The 20,314-nt window shown below is 40.6% G+C and overlaps 1 protein-coding gene across 1 annotated transcript in view; it reads left to right on the forward strand.

The window, feature by feature from the left end:
* Positions 1-238: 238 nt before the first annotated feature.
* Positions 239-20,314, forward strand: part of TBC1D5 (TBC1 domain family member 5) — a 480,265-nt gene continuing 460,189 nt past the window's right edge. The window contains exon 1 of the mRNA XM_077811294.1: positions 239-376. The gene's annotated coding sequence lies outside the window, so the exon portion shown is untranslated. The remainder of the gene's footprint in view (positions 377-20,314) is intronic.

The raw sequence follows: 20,314 nt of genomic DNA on the forward strand, positions 1-20,314 counted from the left end.
GCCCTGCTAGACGGGGGAGGCTGCCCCCCAGCGCGCCGCTCGGCCCCGCCCAGGAAGCTTCTCCCACGCCTGCTCCCGGAGCGGGGTCGGGCCGGCCGAGCGCGAGCAGGCGCGTTCCCGCAGCCGGGGTGGGCGGCCTCCGCTTCCCTGCAGCCCTGGCGCGCGCCTGCCTGCCTGCCTGCGTGCGGGAGGGGGCGGTGCCACGCGCGCGCGTACGTCTGTGTGCGGGCAGAGCCCGTCCACTTCCCCCCTCTCTGCGCTGGTTTCCTGGCGGGTCGCTGCCGGGCCGGCGTGGGTCTGGGCAGCACAGACGGGGAGGGAGGCGGGGAGGGGAGAGAGGCTGAACCAGATCGTCATGCCGCAGCGGCCGCAGCAGGTAAAACCAGCCCCAGAGCATCTTATCCTCCCCCCCAGCCTGTCCCACTGCCCTCCTCCACCCCAGTCTCCTGCAATAAAAGTGACCCCGCCCCCACTCACCTCCCTCCCTGCCCCCTTCGCCCCAGACCTCTCTCACCCCCCAGCTGTGCCTGAGTTGCAGCAGGGGCGCTAGGAAGTGGCGGTGAGGCCTGTATGCTAGAGCTGCTGTAGGCTGCCCCTCTCTCGCCTCACAGAAGCTTCCTCAGGGTCGTTTTGGGGAACTGATTGGTGCCTGGAGGTTAATTTATTACAAACTGAGAGCAGACAGCGTCAAGCAGATTTTTTTTCCCCTGTGTCCCTTTCATTCCTGGCTGTGGAAGTGGGTAGGGAGGAGGGAGCATGATCTGTCATCAAATTTTCCTCCCTGGATTTTTTTTTTTTTTTTTTTTTGTTGCTATATTTTCATTCCACTGTTGGGAAGTTAAAAACGTCAGAGTTCCTCCCAGTCCTTTATAAATAGTTCACAGAAGTTAGATTTTCCTTCTTTCCTTCCCTCCCTAACACCTCCCCTCCACCATCCTGGTTCTTTTCACCTTTTGGTTTCAGTTCACTCTAATTCTCAGTCTGTTGCCTTAAAAACCCCAGTTTCAGACATTTAACCATTCCCTTCATATTTGTTGAGTATAGTAGTTTAAGTTACTTAGCATCAGTTTCAAGGCAAGCACTGTTGTTAGCACACTTTCAACTGTTATAAACTGCTGTATACTCTTAGAGTGCTGTACTATATCTCCATAAGTAGTTTGGTTTAGCTAGAGATCCTTAAAAACAACAGGAGGACTTGTGGCACCTTAGAGACTAACCAATTTATTTGAGCATAAGCTTATTAAGATCCTTATGGCTTTTTTTGCATCATGGAGCCTTTGCGGACTAGTCCTAGGAAAAGTTTTGCTGCTGCCATATTGGCATCTTGCCTTAGTGCTGTGATTGTACATGTTTGTAAACATTTAGAAACCATTCATCTATTTTATGGAAGAAGTATGTTCTGGTGGGTAGAACACTGAGTCGGAGCCAGGAGACCTGGGTTCTTTCCCCAGTTCTGCCACTTGCCTCCTGTGTGACATGTGAAATACACTTCTCTGTACTTCCGTTTTCCCCAGTGGCAAAAATTGGTGGTAATACCTACCATTGAGATTTATGGATGAAAAGCTCAATGTAAGAAAAGCATTGTTACACCAGTGACCATCTTCTTTGCTTTTGTAAAATGTGCTCATTGATGGATGTTATTTTTAGGTCTGTTGTTTATTACACAGTAGTTATTTGTTTACTTGTATTATCTCTGTCAAGGTTTTTAGGCCAAAAAAACTCTACAAATGTTTTCCAAACAAATCTTGTCTACATTGTTGACACTGAAAATATTTAATTAAAAAATTTAGAGAGATCAAATGGAATTAGTAACCTCACATCATATGATGTATGCATACCTCACTTTGAGTCATCACATACTGTTATATTTGGAGCTTGGCTGGTTGGGATTTTATATTCCTTGATAATAGCCCACAGAGAAAGGAACCTAATGATTTTACTGTTTTCAAACCTGTTTGTATTTTGAAAATATAACAAATGCATGGCTTACTGTCATTGCTGAGAGGTTCATTGTTAAACGTATTTCCCACCTGGTATGGAAATCTCCAGTTTTGGTATCAGAAGGCTCTAGCTACTGTCCCTCTGAAGTACAGAGGTGAAAGCAATGAAGTGGAATATAAAGTTCATTGATAATGGTTGGTCAATTTTCAGCAGGCTTTTTTATTATTTGTATTGTGATGGCACCCAGAATATGCCAGGCATGCACTGAGGGAGAAATCCCCTGTGATGAAGAATTTGTTGTCTCAAGAATTTGATTATTTTTACAGCTTCATACTCTAAATTAATAACTTTAGTTACTTCTGAGCCAATGAATGATGTTCGCCTGCCCTTTTATGGTTTGTGAACCTATGTTTTAACTATAGTTTGCAGATTAAATTAAGCATGACAACAGTAACTGTCATTTGTTAGACATACACATGTGGCAGGGTGTGTGTGTGCATATTTTTTATACTTTGTGATTTCATAATTCAAATGAAGCTACAAATAGATCAAATGAAGGCAAAAGCTATTTCAAAAAGCTACTCATGGGCTCTCTGTTGGATCACAAGATAGGGAGGTGACTCTGCACCCTTCTTAGTTCCATACTCTGCTTCCGAAGTCTTTGCTTCTGCTGCTTATGTTTTCGTGAGTAGTTAAATGAAAATGGGGATACTGGTGTAAAGTTCTTTGAGTTGTACTGATGAAAAGCACTATTAAAAGCTAGGGCTTTTGATTATTACGTAGTCACAGTAGCATATCAACTGAAAACCAAGGTGGGATCTACAACTATCTTAATGACCACTAACTCCTACCAACAAACTTTCTCTTTCTTAGTTTTTAAACAGAAATTAAATGACAAAAATCTTCATTAACACAGAGTTAAGGTTGCCTGATGATAGCTTGTGCCCTTCCAGAATGTTCAGTTCAGCAAAACTCAGACTTCTGAAAACCATGCGATATAGAATTAAGGAAAATGCTCTGTCCTCTTTGAGCAATGCACCACCATGCCCATAGTGCGCATACTTGCACTCTGCCTTTTCGCTTTAGTGGACAGGCACTACCTGCATTTGTCTTACACTCAAATGCTGTGCCTGCTCCCCCAGAAGAAGACCACACCTGATAAATTTAACAACCACATTATATCCTTTTCTGACCCCTTCACGCTTGAACATAAGATATCACTTAAACCTCTACTTTCTCCCACCCATCATTAAATCCACAGACTGCTTTGGTATCCCACCTCGCTATTGACCGTACCTTTGTCTACGGACACAGTCTATACAATTCTGCATTGAAATGATGCGGACTGGAACCTGAAGGTACATATGCAGTTCTTTCTTTAGATGACATTTATGGGGACTCAGATGCAGATCTCCTTATATCACAGTCACAGCTCTGTGGTGCCTCTCAAACTAATCCCCAGATCTCCTCATATCACAATCAGAGCTCTTCCAACCTGTTCCAGCTTATTCCTCCACAATTCAGTACAGCTAACACAAGGAATACAGCTGGTATGTATACAGATAATTCCCAATGGCTATTGCAGCACAAGGGTGGGGCAGAGTTAAAGTTTTGTGGACATTTACCTTAATTCTGTATTTCAGAAATTTGAGTTTTGCTGACTTCGACATTCTGGAAGGGCACGAGGTACCACTGGGCAACCTTAGCTCTGCGTTAACTAAATCTTTTGCCATTTAATATCTACTGGTTTAGTCTGTCCTCTCTTTGTCCATATCGAATGTAATCCAGTATCAGAGGGGTAGCAGTGTTAGTCTGTATCCACAAAAACAATGAGGAGTCCAGTGGCACGTTAAAGACTAACAGATTTATTTAGGCATAAGCTTTCGTAGGTAAAACCCCCACTTCTTCAGATGCATGGAGTGAAAATATAGATGCAGGCATAAATATACTGACACATGAAGAAAAGGGAGTTATCTTACAAGTGGAGAGCCAGTGATGACAAGGCCAATTCAATCAGGGTGGATGTGGTCCACTCCCAATAATTGATGAGGACGTGTCAATACAAAGAGAGGAAAAATTGCTTTTGTAGTGAGCCAGCCGGTCCCTATTCAAAAAATCTGTTAATCTTTAAGGTGCCACCGGTCTCATTGTTAATGTAATCAAGTAATTATCATTGCTCCCTTGCCAATCACCAACTTCCAGTTCTGTGATTAATTCATCTTTATCTATCATAAAGCACAAAATAGTTACCTTGTGTGGTGCTATGCCTTTTATATTAGAAAAGTGTTATCTATAATTTTTGGAAACTCCAATGATGTTTTACTACAGGCTGAATGAGACCTCCAGCATATGTCTCCTATAGCAACACAGTTTCCCCCCCACATGTTATGGACAATTGTTTAAGGAGTAACTTAGCTATTCTCTGGTTGATTTGGTTGTCTATAACATACCCCCACTGGTACCCCTGCCTAGGATTTGTTAGTTAGCACAACGTTTCTCTTAACTGGGGTCCGCAAGGGTACTCCAGGTGTTCCCAGAGTGCAGGAGGTGCTCGGAGGGGAGGGAGAGGAGGCGGGGAAGAGGAGGGGCGAGGGTGGGGCCTTGGGGAGAGGGTGGACTGGGGACGGGGCCTGGGGCTGAGCAGAGGGGCGTGGGGTCCTCAGGTTGATAAAGTTAGACAGCCACTGAGTTAGCATATTGATCCATAAATATTCAAGGTCCTGTGGTTGAGTTATTGATAACCCTAAACCAGGAATGTGTGAAATAGACTGCAAGATGTTGGTGATGAATTCTGGCTCATCTGATGAGGCGTTGCTTCCGAGAGGCATTGCCTACCCTGGGTGGTGCTGAGATTGCCTGGGTGGTAGCTATAGGCAGAGGCCCTTGCATAGAGCTCTTTCACCTCTTGGTATAGTAAGGGTGTTATTTGATCTGAGGAGAGTACGTGCAGTTCAGAAGTAGGCCTCAGCACTTCCTACACTAGTCTCAGCATGAAGACCCCTACGACTACCCATACAGTCGCTCAGCTGGTGTCGCTTCCATTCCTGTGTGGGGGAGAGATAGCTCAGTAGTTTGAGCATTGGTCTGCTAAACCCAGGATTGTGAGCTCAATCCTTGAGGGGGCTATTTAGGGATCTGGGGCAAAAATTGGGGATTGGTCCTGCTTTGAGCAGGGGGTTGGACTAGATGACCTCCTGAGGTCCCTTCCAACCCTGATATTCTATGATTCTAACTATGTTTAGCATGAAGCATGAAATACACATATTTGATAAACATGCCCATTATTATGTAGTATATAACTTTTTTCTTTATATATGCTTTGAGAGTAATACTTTCTTTTTACTGTGAGAAACAAATATGGTTATTTGTTAAAACAGGATTGGACTTACGTTCCAAGGAAGGCATGGGGTCTTATGGACCCTCTAGAACTGTAGCTAAATATTTTTGATATTTTAATTTTATTCCCGTGTAACATCAGAATTGCCATGCTGGATCAGACTGGTGATCATGTAGAACAGTGGTACCCAAACTAGGGCTGCCGCTTGTTCAGGGAAAGCCCCTGGTGCGCCAGGCCGGTTTGTTTACCTGCTGTGTCCACAGGTTCGGCTGATCGCAGCTCCCAATGGCCGCGGTTCGTTGCTCCGGGCCAATGGGGGCTGCAGGAAGTGGTGGCCAGCATGTCCCTCGGCCCGTGCCACTTCCTGCAGCTCCCATTGGCCAAAAACGATGAACCGCGGCCACTGGGAGCTGCGATTGGCCGAACTTGCGGATGCGGCAGGTAAACAAACCTGGCCCAGCCCATCAGGGGCTTTCCTTGAACAAGCGTCACCCCTAGTTTGGGAACCACTGATCTAGACTAGTATTCTGCTCCCACAGTGGCCAAATCCAGATGTTTCAAAGGAAGTTTAAAAAAAACCCATAATATATAACTGTAGAATAACGTGGCTATAGCAAAGGTTTCTACAAATTCCTATAACCTACTAGTTGGCATATGGCCTAAAGCATGAAAGTTTGTATCCCTTAAAATATTTTTTATTTTTAATATATACCTTTTGTACTGTTGATGTTTTTATTATCCATACAAATATCTCACCCTTTTACAAATACTACTAAGTTCTTGTTTTTTATTTAGCTAGCCACAATAATGCTCGGCTCTCTTTATGAATGGTTAGGGAAATGTAGAACACAGCAATACATATGAGTAGTTTAAATTATTCCTTCCAGTATGCATTACCTTGCATTTGTCAACAATAAATTTAATCAGCCATCTTGCTGTACATTCATCTAGGTTTTGTAGATATCTTTGAAGTTCAATCTTCTGTAGTGTTGACTAATCTAAATACTTTTTTTCTGCTATTTCTGATGTATTGAGCTGTAAGAAACCCCACCATTAACCTTTTGCCATTCTGAAAATAGTCCATATGCATTTTCTCTATCTCGAAGCCATATTCTTTTGTGTAGTAGTAATGTACTACTTATATCATGATTAGTTTTCCTTAACAGCCTTGTTATGAGTAATACTGTCAGAAGCCTTCTTGAAAGTGTTTCTTCTTTACCCACTATTTTGTTGATATATATTTAAAGAATTCCTGTAGATTAGAGAAGCAAGATTTTCCTTTACAGAAGCAGTATGGGTTTGTTTCTATTCAGTCTACAGAGTATGCATGTGTTACCTAAATTATCTTCTGTAAGATAGTTATTTTGTACACTTTCTAACCACATTAAGTAATTCTATAAGATCTTCTTTGAAAAGTAACTTGTAAAAATGGCATTGTAGATTTTATGTTAATTTCATAATGGTTCCCATATCAAATGTGCTCTGTTTAGTATAACTCTGACTACAACTTGAATAAATCTGAGTAATAAAGTGCCATCTCTACATAGCCACTTTTCAGTCTTTGATCACAAGGTAGTCAAAAATGAGCAAAGAATTTTCTCTAAATTATTCATGTGATTAATACTTGCTGGTTTTATAGTGCTTTCCATCCATAGATGTTGGTGCTTTACAAAGGTGAATATCCTTTTCATTGAGAGGCAAGTGATTTATCTGAGGCTTAACAGCAAGTCAATGATGAAGCTGTAGTCAGAACCCAGGTCCCATGATTCCCTATCACAGAGTGAATCCATCAGCATGAACCAAAATATTTGATAAGTCACTTGATTTAAATGCGTTTGTCCTTTCTTTTCCAAGTTTTAACAATCTAAACACATTAAATAATGGTGTCTTTTAAAGAAACTCCAGAAATATAATGAAGGAGCAGGCTCAGAATGACAAGTTGGTCCTAGTGCATTCAGGAAGAATGTAAAGAAGTGTTTAGGAATGTAGTCACTGTTAGAATAAGACCATATAAATCAATGGAGTTAGTCTAGGAGAAATTTTGGCCCTTAGTTTGTTGTTTTAGTCGAGATTGTTTTTAGTTTGTAGAACAGTACTGATGCCTGACCTTGGCTGTCCTGCTTTCCTTAAGTCTTTTGTACTGGAATGATAGTGGCTGGGGGAATTGGAAAGTGGGGCTGTTTTATGTTCAGTGAACATAACTTATTTTCTAATTACTTTATGTTAATAAAGATAATTTTGTGCCTACTTCCTTTCCACCCCAACAATATAGAATATCTCTACATAGAACCAAATACTGGACACACTTATTTGAAAATGGGTGCTTTGCTTGACTCTCAGTCATGAGTCAGTGGCATCCTGTTTCCTCCTTTAGGCCTCAACCTATGTTGCTGATAAATAAGTTGGGGGGAAAGTTAATAATATAATCTGTTCTTTTTTCCTTTGGCTTTTTATATCACTTCTGTACGCTGAAAAAAACAAAGCGGTATGTGTCAGTTCTCAACATAGCTGTACCTCTGACCTCTTTATGGCCTCCCTGAGGACACCTGTATTAGGCGATGGTCCGAGATCTTTCTCAGAGCAGGATCCCACAGCTTTCTAGATTGGGGTTTGGGCTGCAATTAACTGATCACCTGAGTAAGTCTGACTTCAGTTCAGCACTTGCAGTCCTGTTCTCCCCAGGGCAGTGACAGCCAACCTTCATAAAACAAAGTATCTATTCAGAACAAAAGCATGAGAGAACATCATAATAAACTGCTTCTATGCAGGTCTTAAATGACTGACTGCTTGACAAGTTATCTTTGAAATGGAGACCTTGGAAGGTTTTGCAGTACTTCTGAACCATTCTGCAGGTTCTGTCACTCTTGGTCATAGCATCCTTTCAGGTCTTGGACTGAGGAAGTGTCCCTTTCCACTGTCAGGCTGGTGAATTACAGTCTTGACCTGGTTAAAGGTAACCACACATGTAAGTTCCTCCAGGACTGAGGTGCTGCCTGTGGTGATACCTATAGTTCATTATGAATGAATCGTTATGTGCATTGCATCCACTTGTCTAGACTAGCAGGCCAAGAATTTGATCTTGTTTTTTTCTAACTGTAGATTCTCATTTTCACATAACACTTACACTGCCTATGCCTTGTTAACTTTACTTCCTTCCAGGAAAAATATAACAGGCAACATTTAAAAGAATCCTGTTCTTTAAAGTGTTCAGAAAGCTGGACTCTTGTAACTTTCACTTCCTAGTCTGATGAAAGAACAGTGAACAGCACTATGGAGGAAAATGTTACATACAGGAAGTTTGTGTGTTACTGTGGTTAGAGGGAACTGCATTTATATCACTCTGGGTGTCAAAACCATTGCAAAACACTTTGAAAGAAATCAGTGGTTTGTATGCGCCCTTTCCAGCTGGTTACCCAATGTTTGTATTATTTTGAATTTTTTTGCATCATCTTAATAATGAAACCTGCCTTAAAGAAAGGGAGATAGACTAAGTGGTGGTTGGTTACTTTATTCCCTCTTCCCTGGTTTATGAATTTGCCTACTAGCTTAAAGAAAAGGAGTACTTGTGGCACCTTAGAGACTAACCAATTTATTTGAGCATAAGTTTTTGTGAGCTACAGCTCACTTCATCGGATGCATTCAGTGGAAAATACAGTGAGGAGATTTATATACATACAAAACATGAAAAAATTGGGTGTTATCATACACACTGTAAGGAGAGTGATCACTTAAGATGAGCTATTATGAGCAGGAGAGCCGGGGTGGGGGGGGGGGGAGAAAACCTTTTGTAGTGATGATCAAGGTGGGCCATTTCCAGCAGTTAACAGGAACGTCTGAGGAACAGTGGGGGGTGAGGGGGAGAAATAAACATGGGGAAATAGTTTTACTTTGTGTAATGAGCCATCCACTCTCAGTCTCTATTCAAGCCTAAGTTAATTATATCCAGTTTGCAAAGTAATTCCAATTCAGCAGTCAAGGATCTACAACCTATCCTGAAGGACGACCTATCACTCTCACAAATCTTGGGAGACAGGCCAGTCCTTGCCTACAGACAGCCCCCCAACCTGAAGCAAATACTCGCCAGCAACCACACAACAGAACCACTAACCCAGGAACCTATCCTTGCAACAAAGCCCGTTGACAACTGTCTATTCAGGGGACACCATCATAGGGCCTAATCACATCAGCCACACTATCAGAGGCTCGTTCACCTGCACATCTACCAATATGATATATGCCATCATGTGCCAGCAATGCCCCTCTGCCATGTACATTGGTCAAACTGGACAGTCCCTACGTAAAAGAATAAATGGACACAAATCAGACGTCAAGAATTATAACATTCATAAACCAGTCGGAGAACACTTCAATCTCTCTGGTCACTCGATTTCAGACCTAAAGGTCGCAATATTACAACAAAAAGACTTCAAAAACAGACTCCAACGAGAGACTGCTGAATTGGAATTAATTTGCAAACTGGATACAATTAACTTAGGCTTGAATAGAGACTGGGAGTGGATGGGTCATTACACAAAGTAAAACTATTTCCCCATGTTTATTCCCCCCCCCCCCACTGTTCCTCAGACGTTCCTGTTAACTGCTGGAAATGGCCCACCTTGATTATCACTACAAAAGGTTTTCTCCCCCCCCTCTCCGCCCCCCGTTCTCCTGCTGGTAATCATCTTAAGTGATCGCTCTCCCTACAGTGTGTATGATAACACCCATTTTTTCATGTTCTGTGTGTATATAAATCTCCTCACTGGATTTTCTACTGAATGCATCCGATGAAGTGAGTTATAGCTCACGAAAGCTTATGCTCAAATAACTTCGTTAGTCTTTAAGGTGCCAAAAGTACTCCTTTTCTTTTCGCGAATACAGACTAACATGGCTGCTACTCTGAATCCTACTAGCTTACTTACATATTTCCACAATGACATACTTTAAATTATGACATTAAGGATAGAAAAGCTTCTTTTATCCCCAGACTGAATCTTGTCTCATCCTGGGACTTGGGCAGATGTAACTTTGGAAGGAAATTTCATATTTGGAGAGACGAGTTGAAAACATTTTTGTCAGATCTTTTTTTTTAAATGGCAGCTATTTAGAATAAATTTTGGGAGTTGGCAGAGATTAGCTGAGGTGTTCAAAAGTGACTGCTAAATTTATCACGTGGATTACACCTCCACAGGTATAGGAGAGTATGTGCGTAATTTATGTGTGTGATTGCTTTGCCCATTAGAATGGAGTATGAGTTTGAGGGGAATCAGTCCTGATGAAACTGGATCAGGAAAAAGCAATGGTGTCACTGGACATAGGTGCACTCTGAAATCATGCCGAGTTGAGACTAATTAAGGTCCCCAATACAGAAGAAACCAGTGATGCAATCACCTGGTTCCAAACCTAGCTGAACTTCCGTATGATTCTGGTAGCAATGGTATGCATGCCACTGCTTTAGTGAAAGGAGATGATTCTGGAGTAATTAAGGGTGTGAGAGTAGGGGAGAGGGCAGAAGAGGAGACAGACATTGAAGACCACTCAGGAAAAGATACTTCATGATTTATTATAGTAAAGAGAGAGTGGTGTAAAAACAGTACAAAAATGTAATGCACTCTTTTATTGTCCTAATTTGTATATGGTGTGGGATTGTATGGCCTTGGTTGGCATAGTAGCACAGATATTTTTCTCCCAGGTTAGTAGGCTTTGTCCTTGGTCTAATCCATGTCAGTTACATTTTCTGAGCTCCAGGTACTGGAATTGGACTACAGTACATAGCTTTTTACCTGTAGATCAGGAGTTCAATCTGAACTGGGTCAATAGCAAGTGAAAGGCATTGCCATTTTATAGCTGTTCAGTGAAACTATGTGAAACTTTTTTCTTAGACGACTTCTTGCTGTTGCTGGCATCTGACCATGGTTTTAACTGTCATCCTTTTTGGTAATCTCAGTTGAGGTAGCTCACAACTAAGTTGAGATAGGACACAAGGGGTTAATTCCCTCTCATCTCTTCCCCTCCCCCCACTGCACCCTAAACTCAGAACTGTTCAGGGGACACCTCTACTTTAGAGATATCAGGGTCCATATAGCTCCAGCCATGTGAGCCTGAAGAAGAAAGAGAAACGGCTGGGATGGGCTACCTAGAAATGCAGCTGTCAGGACCAGGGGTGAGCAGCTGCTGCAGGGACTTTCAGACACTGATGATGTTGTCAATGCCTGATAGCTTTCTACAGATTTTACTCTGGACTTTCTCTCTCCTTTGCTGTTTAGCTGCCCACTTCAACTTCTTCCCACCTCCTTCCTCAGTCGTTTTTTCAACCTAAATCTGCGTGAATTCCTTCCCCTCTCTTTCTTTGTCTCTGTTTAGCTAATCTTATCCCAACAAAGTTTAACCGTGCCCCCAAATCCGCAATAAAACACGGGAACAAAACACAAGTTGTAGCACTAACGTGACATTGGCTGACCATCACACTATTCATTGTGCTTGCATATAGTATCCTTTCTCTGTTAATGATTTGTCTGCCATGTCTATTTAGCTTGAAAACTCTTCAGGGCAGAGACTTAATATTCCATGTTTGCACAGAGGGGTGCCTACGTGATTCCATAATGTAAATAATAGTGAGGTGTAGGTGAGGAAGGACAGATATAATATCAAAACCATTACATGGTTACTCAGTGAAGTGCAGAGTATGATGGAGTACTTTCTAAGATAAACAAGTAGATGATTTTGGCTAATTGTAGGTGTCATGGGAGAAGTAGGCCTTAAGGCGGGATATAAATAAAAATAAGGGTTTTTTGACCCATCTCATAAAGGGCATTCATGTGCTGCTGGGATTATTGAAGAAAATCTTAGAGCTGGCTAGGGGAGAGAGAGAGAAACAGGGTACAGAGAGGCAGAGACATGTAGAGTCTTAAGGAGAGAACAAGAAAATTCAGCTTTATGCAGTGAAGAAAGTGTGAAGCCATGGAAATATTTTAAGAGTAGGATGATCTGGTCAGATCATCTTATTGGCTTCATTTTGAATGGATTGGAGGGAAACTGATGTAGGTTACACTGAGGAGGGGGAAATTTGCAGTAGTAAACTCTGGAGATGAGTTTTAACTGTGTGGACAATGAAAAGGTTGGATCTTAATTATATGGGTGAAGAGGCAACAGGGTTTGGCCGTGGCCTGAATGTGCAGGGCAAAAGAAGGAGCTGAAGATCCCCCAGCACAAACTGAGCCTGAGTGACAGGGAGGACAATGACGTGTTTTACAGGAATAGAGGGATCAGAGAGCTTTCAATCCAGCACCTCTCAAAAACATTCTGTTCACTTAACAGAAAACAAACCTATCAGCATTAGTGCTTTAATGATTACATTAGTCTTTAAGACTTATTCTGCAGTGTTTGTGCTATGTACTGTATATATTTCCCCTCTAGTTTAAAAAAAAGAAAAGAAAAAGAAGTCAAGCTGCCAATGGGTCTCTAAATTGCTAAAGTGTTATATTTTAACTAACATCTCTCATTTGCTCTGACCAGACAACTACTAACATCAGTAATCAAATTAACCTCCAAGTAAATGAAAAAATTGAGACTAGTTCTGCTTTTTTCTAACTCAGTGAGAAATTACCTTTCAAAGCCCTGAGCTACAATTTTCAATGATTTCATCATTATATGGTATTAGGAACAGACAGGAATAAAATAGCTGCCATTTGACTTGGGTCCAATTTTCAATGTACAGCTAAGGATTTAGGTTGGTAAAAGTAATGGTTACACCAATTTATATTGCTGTTTGTTTTGCTGAATTTTACAAGAACAGAAATATGTTTTTAATTCCAGAATGCTTTTGTAGCAGCCAGCACAAGCTTTCTTGTTTTCTAACAGTTCATCGCTGTACCCAGCCGCAGTACGCAACACATTTTATGGCTGTCTGGGTCTAGACTGGCGTGTTAACTTCTTCACTGCACCTCTTGAGACTGGGGTTTCCCCAGTTCTCTTGCCTTTGACAGTGCTCACATTTTTTCCTCTCCCTTTGATTTGGCATTCTCTGGAATTAGAGATGGGTTTCCTCTCAGTAGTTTTCCAAGTCTCTACTACCAATGTCAGATACCTTAACATAGTTTTTTCATTTTAAATTTAAGGGGATATTACCAAAAATAGACAATAAAGTGTTAGGTTATCCCTGTGATGAGCAACCATAGCTGTGTCTGAATTTAGTAACAATCCGTTGATTTAGCAAGTTGAAAATGTTACATAGCAGTAAGCTTTGTCCCTCCTAACAGCAGCATGTTGTGTCTTAACATCTGTCTCACGCATTTATGACTGATCAAGCTGTGTCTATGGTCAGTGTCTGTCAGTTTTGCCTTGACTTGTCTCCTTGTGTAGCCAGAAGCCCTGTTTTTAATTCTCGGAGGGCTTTATTAGCCCAGGTGTTAAGTCTTCATTAGCTTGTTGTGTATTATGTTGGCCTTTAATTAAAATATCCTTACACAATTACATGTAACAACAGATTTAATTAAGTCCATGCCTATTTTGTTTGGCTCCACTACTTAGTTATAAAGTCAACCTTGTGTGCAGGGCAAGGTTTATTTGCTCATTTTAAAAGATGCTTTGAATGTGTATTTTAGACTTTTAAATTGGATACCTCACACATAATTACTAATTAAAGTCAACATAATTACCTTTGACATTTTGTATCCAATTGAAGAGTCTTCATCCCAACTTGGTGTCTGAGTATTCCTGTTTTAGGAGTGTGTCTTTGATTGGATAACATAAGTGTATAAATGCAATAACAAAATTACAATAGTTTAACATTAAATCTGGTTTATTGGATAGTCGCGGCACCAGCTGTCACAAATATTCATTGATCTGCTTCACTGTGAAAGACAAAATTATCAGACAGCTTTCTGTTACAGCAGGTAAAATGGTTCTTTCTCAAAAGCAGGACTGAGCAATCATCAGTAAAGTTTTCAGATTATTTACAGTAATAAGAAATCTTGGAGGACTTAATGTTTGGACTTGACTTTATTTAGAAATTTAGATTGCACATTTCAGTTTTACAGCTCTTCAGCTTACTCACTTTAAACAGTTGTTACAGAAAACAAGTCAGGAATGTTTGTTCCAGGAATCTCTGGAATCTTAGATCCAACATTAAGAAAAACGACTCTGGGTGGCAGGGAAATGGAGATACAAATGTCAATAACTAAGCATACACCTATCCTGTCAAAAATCTTAAATGATTTAATCGTCTTAATTTACTTTATTTTGTCATATGACTAGAAAATTGAGAAAATTTCTTCTTGCAATATCATTTGAGATTGGTATTCATGTAGTGCTGCTTTTGATCCTGAAGGTAATCCCTCATAATCACAAATGTTAAAGAACATTGATTACATTTTCTAAATTGATGTATTTTGCCTTGGTAAAAAATACATAAGATTAGAAACTACACTGTATAAAACTTGTGTGGACATCATTCCTGTTTATATTTGACTTTGCTTCGTGTTTAGATTTTGGGCTTTAGGTAATGTCATTAGCTATTTTTAAAAATAATCATTTGTACTGCATGTGAAACATAAGGTTAAAATGAAATGAATTCCTCTAATGGAATGGAGCTCTGGATAGGTGCCTTATAAATAATAAATAAAATAGTGCTGTCTCTTTCTGACAACCATATGATTTCATAAAATTAGTTTACTGTGAAGTATAGCATTTGATACTATACATGACTCAAAAGATGAAGCTTGTACAGTAGGAATAGAAAATTACTTCTGCACAGTTTATTTTTTAACATAGACATTTCATCTCACTGAATATATTTGGGTTGCCATAGGCTTTCTCCACTAGTGGAGATAATTTTTTTCTGTGTTGTCTTGTTTTGCTGTTCTTGTGACATTTTGTCACTGTTAAGGAAATTAATTTACCTGAAAGGGGTCAGACAAAATATCTGTTGTTTGCCCATATGTTTTGCAATATGTCAAACAATACACTTGTTATTGTTATGGATTCTTATGTAAAATGGATAATAGTGCTAGCATGGTTAAGTGGAGTAATGCATTACTTTCTGGATGCCTGCTGAGTAAGCACTTAGTTCATGAAGTCGAACATTGCAGTCCTAGGTTTCAGATTGTTTGAGATTTGTTCCAGGAAAGGAAAATGGGTCTGTTCTCATAGGCGTGGAGTCATGAATAGCATTGCTGCTGACTTCAGCAGTTGAAAAGCCTCCATTTAAATAAACTTTGAACTAATAGTTCAATATAATTACAATCAATATAAATTTACTAAGAGGCTTGAGAGGGAGGGTGAGTGTGGAGCATACCAGGCAGTTATCAAGTTAAGCCACTTTCTCTTTATTGCTTCTGCCTTTGTTTCTGTTTGTTGTTTATGTTTCTATTGACTTTTGGTCTGGTGGTGGTTGAAATGTGTTTAATGTGTACCAATTAGTTATTTGCCTTATAGGTTAATATTTTGTTCCAAATGCAGGGAAATTTAACAAATAGAATTTATTTCTGTTTATTTTCTATTTCAAATAAGTAGTAGCAAGAATACTACTGAAAAAGGCTTAATGAATGAACAATACATGCATTTCCTAAAGAATAAAATCAAAGCTGGTTAAGAAGAGATGGTCAGAGTTATGTAGGGCCTTGAAAGTAATTATAGAAAATTTGACCTTGATGTGCTGTGGCAACTTAGTGAAGAATTTGAAGAAAGCAAGTCATATGGTCAGAATGATGACCAGGAGATATAATTATCTTTGTGGCTACGTTTTTTTTTAGGAATAGGAATGGGGTGAAATGGGTGTTTTGGCGGCTAGTGAGGAAAAGGTTAGAATAAGTAGAAGTGACGAAGACCTGCCTGATGGTTTTATCTCTGTGGACCAAGGAAGACGTAGATCTTACAAATGTAGTGAATGAATTTGCAAGACTGGGATGCTATCTGGAAGTGTGAGGACAGAGGGCGGTGGGGGGAGGGCGGGGGAGTTTCAGGTGACCTCTTGGGTTATTGGCCTCAATGACGCACACAGGATGATGGTATGCTCACAATGAGAACTTGTGAGGATTGGGGAGAGGAGATTTTGTAGGAAAGATCATGTTTTCCTGTTAAGTTTGAGTTGATGGTAGTAAACCCAACAGTGTATTTTATGGATGTTACCTTTTTAGCAGGATGAATTTAGATTGCTTTTATGTTTCAGGGAAGTATCTGATTTTGAAATGTTTAAAGGTCACCATCAAAATTTTGCCAAAGATTTCACCTGAGAATGAGAGTATGGATAAATGCAGGAATTCAGTCTTTGGAGTAGTTTTTTGGGGGATATAAGAAAAAAATTAAGCAGACGGCTAAAACCTTAATTTACAGTTAATATTTTGAATCTTGTTTATTAATGATATTGACATTTAAGTGGCAAAACCGTGAAAGTAAGGCTAGTAGGTTAAACCAATATCCTAGATTGGTTTCTGATCCTGACCTTGATAGGCCTTGGTCTCACATGTTCATCTTAACTTTTTCCCCACTAAGGTTAAGAGTTTCCACAAATACACTATGACTTCTGGCATCAATAAATTCATTGAGGAAGAAAGGTGGAGTATTTCTCAGAGCTTTGGGTAGGATCTTACATTTGGATTTGAAGAGACTGATTCATTTTATAAATGTAGTCAGTGATCAGTACAATTACTTGAGACTTGACTTTTTTGTTCCTTGTATTTGACAGAAGAAAATGCAGCCAGCCCTGTCAGGCTTTTGTTGTTTAAGATCAACTCTTTGACTCACTGACACTATAATGAGCAGTAAACAAGCACCCTTTCTTTGAGTTTATAGTGTCTAGTAGATTTCTAAATTAATAGTACTTGTTTAATAGTTATTAAACCATATTGCTTTAGTAAGCTTTATGATTGTACACATGAACATGGAACAGTTTGCTTATCAATTAAATAAGATTACTTACATTATTTGCTTGCACCTATTCACTTGAAGTATAGCCCTGCTAGCAATGCACAATATATCTGCCCTACCACATCCTTCTGGGCTCCCTATACACTTTTTCTGAACTCTGGGCAAAAGGAGGCCACATAGGAAGGCAGAGTTATGTGGCTGTTGCTCCTGGTGAGCAAGCTAATCTGAGTCTTGGCCTAGTGGACTCAAAGCTGGATTGGCTCCAAGCTTATTAAAGACTTCACAACTGCCAACGTCTTAGAATCTATTTCTGGTAGTGAGACATGAAAGAAAGTAGTGGCTGGAAAGGGAACATTTACTTGGGTTTTGGGGTGTCAGGTCAGTGCCCATTCATGTTCAGTTCCAAGTTGCCTTCATCTGGTGCTATTGCTCCCAGCTTAGGGCTTCCTCCAAGAACCCTCTTCCCCACTTTTTTATGCTCCCCCTTCTTTGGGAGTCATCCTCTCTCTACTTCATGCTGTAGCTTACTGAGGGGGTTCCTCCTCATTCCTCATATCTTCTGGTTCTGCCCTCAGCTGTTCCTGGAATCCAACTGCATGCCAGTTGCTCACTATCCCTGCACCTTCACATCTTCTTCCATGTCTAGTCACTGGTTTGCTCCATCCTATTTCTTCCTGTCGCCAGTCAGCCTGTCCTTTCATTCCTTTCCCCATTTGCCCCTCTCACTAAACACAGTGGTTTTGGGAATACTGTTAGTTGCTGCTGATCCAGAGCTGCAACGTACACTTTTGATCAAAATCATGGAGAAGTAATAGGGGTAGGATATATGTACACTTCCTTATGTCCATTTCGCTTCCCTACATTGTATTCCACTACACCTCTATTTTTGTCCCTCACCCTCCCCAAAAATCCTTTGTGTTTTCCTTATCCTATTTTGTTTCTTACCTGGTTGCAGCAATGCTTTCTCTCCCCACCCATCTAGTCATTCACACATACACCAATGTCCTGGTTCACTCTCATAGGACTTAAATTTTTTGCCAAATACTGAATAAACAGAGGACACTCTGGTGTTCAGGGGCCTCATGCAGGTGAGAAGCCAAGCCTCCCCTTTTCACTGTTGCTGGAAAAGAGGACGGCACTTGTATTTTTACCTCTGTCCTAGGAATTACTAAGGGACTCTGTCTCTTGTAATTTCCATTGAGTAGGTATGATAAATACAAAGCCTCCAAGCCTTTGGCTGATAAAAGGAAGAAGGGATGTTCTTTGTTTTTTTCCCCCTGTTCATCATCTTTACTGAAAAATCCATGGAGAGTGATAGAAGCTAGTACAGGGATGGGCAAACTTTTTGGCCTGAGGGCCACATCAGGGTTGTGAAACTGTATGGAGGGTCAGGTAGGGAAGGCTGTGCCTCCACCTATCTGCCCCTTCCCACGTCCTGACTGCCTCCCTCTGAACCCCAACCCATCCAACCCCACCTGCTCCTTGTCCCCTGACTGCCCCCTCCTGGGAACCCAGGCCCCAACCCCCCCGCTCCCTATCTCTGACTGCCCCCCCCCCGACTCCTATTCACACTCCCACCCCATGACAGGCCCCCCGGGACTCTCACGCCTATCCAACGTCCCTTGTCCCCTGACTGTCCCCCACCCCAGAACCTCCACCCCATCCAACCGCTCCCTGTCCTCTGTCTGCCCCCCAGGAATCCCTGCCCCTTATCCAACCCCCCTCCCCCCTTACCACGTCACTCAGAGTGGCAGGAGCTCGCAGCCCCACTGCCGCGCTGCCCGGCAGGAGTGGCGGGCCAGAGTGCCGGAGGCGCAGTGAGCTGAGGCTGCAGGGGAGGGGCCGGAGGCTAGCCTCCCCAGCCAGGAGCTCAGGTGCCAGGCAGGACAGTCCTGTGGGCCAGATGTGGGCCGTAGTTTGCCCACCTCTGAGCTAGTAGAATCTTGAATTCAAATTTAGTTTCTAATTAAATAAGTTTGATCTTAATCTATTCCTGATGGACACTTTTTACTCACCACATACTTTACTGGTGGTGGTGATCTCTATTTAAGAGGCCCAGAATCAGATTAGCTTGGATATTACAAATGAAGAGAAAGGTACATTCACATAATTATCTGAGGAAACTTACACAGCTCACACTATGCCAGACTCAAACCATTGTAAGTAGGCCCCCATTTACACTTTTTTAAAAACACATTTGTAGAGTAAATATTAATACAAATATTTATTAAAAGCAAACTGATTTTGTTAAATTAGAAAAGCTTAGCAAAATTTGTCTTGCTTGTTCACCTGGGAAATAATAAAGGTCAAGTAAAATATCATTAATTTTTTTCTTTGTTTTCATGGAAAAAGTGGACAGGTTTTGTGCCCAGGCTGTCAACTTTTCAATAGTTTGGTAAGGCAACAGAGAAGTCTATACGGAGAGAAGGAGGTAAATCTTTTTCTGCCCCCTCCCCCAGCCAAGATATTGCTGTCCATCTTATAAAGTGAAGCATTACAAACTTTTTCCTCTGTGGCAAAACATTTTTCCTTGATGAGTTGGAAAAATATGTAACATAACTGTTAGGATCATTTATAAAACCTCAGTGGAATTTATAAGATTTTAACCAGGGTTTAAAAGACTTGGATTAAAATACTTGATTTAATCATGGATTTCTACATAAAAGTTCATTCTTGTTGGTAGTTATAACCTTAATACATATTCTTCACAACTCAGAGATAGATGTAGGTTTTATTTTTAGAAGGTACACACTATACATTTTTAAAGTGATTTATTTTGAAAACTTTTCAGATTAGTTTTACAGCTATGTCAGAAAATGAATAATTGTTTGGTTATTACATTTACCAAGGGTAATTGAAGCAGATATTTATGAAGTCTTTGGGAGGTGAACTATCTCCAGTTCAACAGGTTAATCATTAATATTTGGAGGATTTTCTTGCCATGCTGTATTAGGAGAACATCACCAGATAGACATTTAAATTGTTTTATTTAACTAAAACAACAACGTTATGTATTCTGGATTTTTTTATTCAACAGCAAACATATAATATTTTAACAAAACAAGCATATTAATTTTTGAATTTAGCTAAACATTCAAGTTTTTTAAAATCAGGTTTGTTTTTGTTAATTGTTTAATTAAAATAGTTAAATGAAATATTAAATGGACTATGTCA

This window comes from Eretmochelys imbricata, chromosome 2 (genome assembly GCF_965152235.1).
Source record: "Eretmochelys imbricata isolate rEreImb1 chromosome 2, rEreImb1.hap1, whole genome shotgun sequence".
Classification (NCBI taxonomy): Eukaryota; Metazoa; Chordata; order Testudines; family Cheloniidae; genus Eretmochelys; species Eretmochelys imbricata.